Source organism: Triturus cristatus, chromosome 4_1, assembly GCF_964204655.1.
Source record: "Triturus cristatus chromosome 4_1, aTriCri1.1, whole genome shotgun sequence".
NCBI lineage: Eukaryota > Metazoa > Chordata > Amphibia > Caudata > Salamandridae > Triturus > Triturus cristatus.
Window position 1 is genome coordinate 109,887,026 of NC_140585.1, and position 4,607 is coordinate 109,891,632.

The window sequence follows — 4,607 nt, forward strand, 5'->3', positions numbered from 1 at the left end:
TGTAATGAAATATTTTAGTTTTTTAACAGTGCCGGTTTAATGTTCTCATATTGAATGCTTTTTCCTCGTGGTCTCAATGAGATGGCTTATTGGCAAGTTTTATCTCCCTTTCTTTACCGGAGCATCTTTCTGCGTTCTTAAACTGTAATGTTTTAACTGTTTTTTGTTACAACGGCAACTAATTTTCATGCTGGACGGAAATTGTGTTTTCTTTAAGTGATAATGATGCCTTTCAGCGCTTTTGTGGTCGTATTCTGACCCAATAAAGAGTTTGACTGACAGACCCGTGTGTGTTTTTGGGGTGTGGCATGAGACCACAAGGAGGAGGGCTATTTATGGCGGGTTCCTGATGGCCACCGGGGAGGGTGGGGCTGTGGGGAGGGGGATCTCTGACAGTAGGCCTGCCTATGCGCCTCGAGTAGTTAATGCTGCGGGAGGAACTATACGTTAGGTCAGCAACGACAGCCTGTTCTCTGTTAGGGTGGGGGGAGGGGGCAGGAGGGGGGGGGGTAGCTTTAGGTTGTGACCCAGACTAATGGGGTTTAGACTCGTCCTGAAGTGTCTGGTTCTAGACCCTGAGGTATGAGTGGACTAGTCTGGTGGTGGGTTGGTGGGATGGTGGGGTGGGGTGGGTTGGTGGTGTGGGATGGTCTGGGTGGGATGGGGTAAAGGGCCTGGATGCGGTCAGCTGGCGGTTTCTTTGTCAGTAGTGAGTGTGGTGTTGTCTCCGGAAGTGATGGGAGTTGTTATGCCTTAAAAGTGTCATAGAGTGCAGTGTAGAGGTGAAGGCTGATGTCGGGGTACTGGGTCATGACCTTCACGTCATTGCATGTGTTTAGGTGTAGGTCACGTTCTTGGTTTTGTTATCAGTTTTTTTGCTTGAGGTCGAGAAGAAGCAGCAGAGAGTGTCTGGCTAAGAGAATATGTCTTTTGTGACAGAGTAAATCTGCCTTATAGCTGCTTCTCTTCGAAGCTGGGACTCTTTTCTCTGGTAGTGTTTGGGGGCTTCCGGGTGGGGATTGATGGTTGTGATATTTGATGGCATTTTTCAATAGCTGAGGAGTCGGGAGGGTCCATTAGGTGTTGGTGACAGCATCCTGTGGTTGCACCGGAGGGATGTTTCTGTGGTTTTAGGGGGGCTGCCACAGACCGATAACACCCAGCCTGGGTTCAAGGGTCACTGCCTCAGCAGGGCCAGCCCCTTTCTCGAATTAACTTTGCATGTGACTGGTGCAGCTCGATGGAAGCTCGTGATTGAGCACAGACACACACACACACATTTAACAATATTAGAATGTGGTAAAGGGACAGCATTAGATCAAAGAGTTTCTAAAAAAATTGAAGAATCGGTATAGGTTTATTTTAAATAATGCAATAAAATAAATATGCGGGAAGTGAAATGAGGGTAACTTTGCCCCCAGTCATTGTCACTGGTTGTGCCTACTGTTGCGGGTGGTACCTTGGGCACGGAGTTCTCTGCCTCGAGGGTGAGCAGGAGGCGTCTGGGTGTCTTCTTACCTAAGTGTCATGTGTCGGCGACATCTCACTGTCGCAAGTCGCGATAGTGGCATTGTAACACAGAGCGGAAGAGCACGTGGAGTAACTTAAAGCAGACATACCAAGTGCCCTGTCTCCTGGTGCGAGTCTCTGATGTAGTGTGTTTTTATTTGTATTCTGGCATGAATGCTCACCCCAGTGTAGACTCAGGGCCATCGCCAGTGCCAGCATGTGGAGGAAACTCCTTCCTCGGGTAACCTCCTGGTGCAAAGGAAAGGGCATCTTCAGCGTGTTGGCGAAGGGGCAATTGCTGGCAGTAGGCACAAGTAGCACAGAGAGCGAGAGGGCCTGAAAGAGTGATATGTGGCTGGGTGCAATGCCCTGGGGCCCTTGTAATAAGCATATATGGTGAGGGGAGTCATGGGGGGGGGGGGCTCAGGGAGAATGAACATCTGAGGGCAACTAGAGAGAGCAGCTGCTGGTGGGTAGGGTGTGGGCAGGTTACCAGGGGCGAGGAAGGAGTGAGTATCTAGGGGCATTGAAAGAACATGGGGGAATCTTAGACAGCTGGGCTCATTCGGTGAGCATAAGGATGCCAAATGGGTCAGGGGCATGATCTGAGGGGGGTCTGGGGCACAGAAGGGGGCGATTGTGGAAATTTAGGCAAATAGTGAACGAGATGATGTATCTACATAGGTGGGACTGCTCCAGGCTTAACAGCTGGGGAGTAAAACGCTATAATAGGGGTGGTAGTAAAGGTGGTAGTAAATTCTCTGATTAATTATGGAAATACTCTTCGTCTAGGCACTCAAGAAGTTCCATCATTGGGTCTTAGCACCTGAGTGTCCCGTTCTCCAGGTGTTCCATTACCCTCCACCTGGGGGGAAGACTGTCTAGTGTACCACAGTCGTGAGTAGGGAAGGTGCAAACTGGTGAGATAATTTAAAATATCTCTTCTCCTGTGTTGGTTGTCTTTAATGTTACAGGAAAAGGATATAGTTTAAAAAAGTGGTGATCGGTGCTCGTTTGGATTCTTTATTTGTCCAAAGTAGCTGGTGAAAGGTCGGTCGACATGTTTCAGCCTGCGTTGCCCATGTGGGTCAAGCGGCTTTCATCAGGCTCATAAAAGTGTTGCCAGGCCATCTCTGATTTCAGGAGGCTAGGTATACAGGTAGGTAAGGTAAGTATAGTCGCTCACCTTTCTTCATCATCAGGTTAGGTTATTCGGGTAGCTGATGTGAAGCTATAACCACCAACAATGTTGGCTTCACAGTATTGAGACAAGATCGAAGTTATAGGCCAAGCTGGTGAAAGTAGTGCATTTATAGTAAATGTTTTGTGAAAGCAAAGCCTTTCTTTCCCCGGATCTAAGGTTACATGGTGTAACAGCCAGCACTGTGGACTTTCATCCGATCTGAAATCTCGATGGGACCAGATGCTTTTACTCTAAATAAACTCACATTTCTCATGTGCAAGTTTGAAACCTCAAAAAAGTGTTGGGCCTAATAAACAACATTTCTTACTGAGTTTTTAATGATTTATGTTCGATATATTTGTTTGTTTGCTGAAACTTGGTACGTACCTAAATGACATTAAATATTATGTGAGGACTCCGTTTTTCACCCCCTTGCCTCTTTTTATACGCATATTATTGGCATGTTCTTTCTCGTTCCGAAATATCACGGCCTTTCGTTACATTTTTCCAAAATTCACTCCCTGTGAGAATAGTGCAGCGGCCCAGGGGCAGGACAACGGGGCTACTGCATTTATGTGATTTTCTGACCATGTTTTTCTTTCAAAGCGTATTCCCGGGAATATTTATTAACTATTTTTAATTTTATCACCATCACTTTTGAAATGTGAAGTCAGTAAACATAAACAAATGTAACATTTTGTAACCGACTTTAGGTAAGATACTGACCTCAAAAGTAGTGTCTTGTGGTCACTGCTAGACACACGACGTCACTGACATTAGATGAACTCTGAGCTCGGCGGACTTTGTATTGATTGATTCCTTAGATTCAAACTCTAGCCATAGTAATAAAAATAGTATTAATAATTAATTAATAAAATATATCTCGATTATCACAATAACAAATTAAAAAGTGTTTCCGCCCGGTTTCGAACCGGGGACCTTTCGCGTGTGAGGCGAACGTGATAACCACTACACTACGGAAACTCACGTGGTGTGCACATATGTGCACTTGTTCCTTTCAAAATACTTACAAACTCTGGTGATTGTGCAGCGTCCAAGCCCATGTGAAACGAGTCCGACAACCTAGATTGCTTCTAAAGATACATTTATGGGCAGTGTTTCTGTTGGGATTTTAATCCCCACGGCGGTTGAAAGTTGACATGAGCCTCTAAGTGCTGACATTGTAAAGAGTGTACGCCCTGGAACCCACGCATATATGTTACATGTATATGTGTGTTTGTGAGAGAGCTGTAAGTGGGGGCATCGGGGTGGGCTGTGTAATGCCTGCAGGCATCAGTGGCAGTCTGCCAGGAGGTACCCTGTCTTTGAGATCTTTGGCTCTGAAGCAATGAACACAAAGAGTAAAAACAAGCATTGGCGCACAATAGTATGTGCTTCTTAGTGGCGGCTCGAGCGTCGCCTCTCTGCTTTTCAGCAGTTCAGTGTTTGGAAAAATGTGATGCCAATAACTGAAAGTTCTTATCATTTTATTTTTTCCTGTTGCGGGTGTGGCAGCTTTACCAGGCGGGGCGGGTTGCTCCGCTGACAGAGCCTGGGAGGGGAGAAGTGTTTCTCACACCCTAAGGGCGCATGAATGTTTGGCCGGCATGATCTAGCATGTTCTCCACGCAGGGTGCATTACAGCCTGGTTGGAGAATATGCGCGGGCTCCCTGTTCCCGGCGGAGCGGCGATCCACGGTGCTCAGACCAATCACAATGATGCATTGCAGCGTTGTGATTTGGCTCAGGGGAGCTTCAGCCTGGGTGCTTTCTGATCTGTGTTCCAGACCCGATGAGGAGGACACGGTGAGGGTGGATGCAGCGAGGAGGGAAGTATGATTTGATTTTTTATTTACCCCTCGTCCCCGTCCCCCCACCAGCAATCCGTGCCACCCCCTGTTCTTTGTTTTGTTGT

The 4,607-nt window shown here is 47.0% G+C and overlaps 1 non-coding gene across 1 annotated transcript; it reads right to left on the bottom strand.

The window, feature by feature from the left end:
• Window positions 1–3,603: 3,603 nt before the first annotated feature.
• Window positions 3,604–3,676, bottom strand: TRNAV-CAC (transfer RNA valine (anticodon CAC)). Its single transcript has one exon. It is a non-coding gene; the product is annotated as a tRNA-Val (tRNA).
• Window positions 3,677–4,607: the final 931 nt, after the last annotated feature.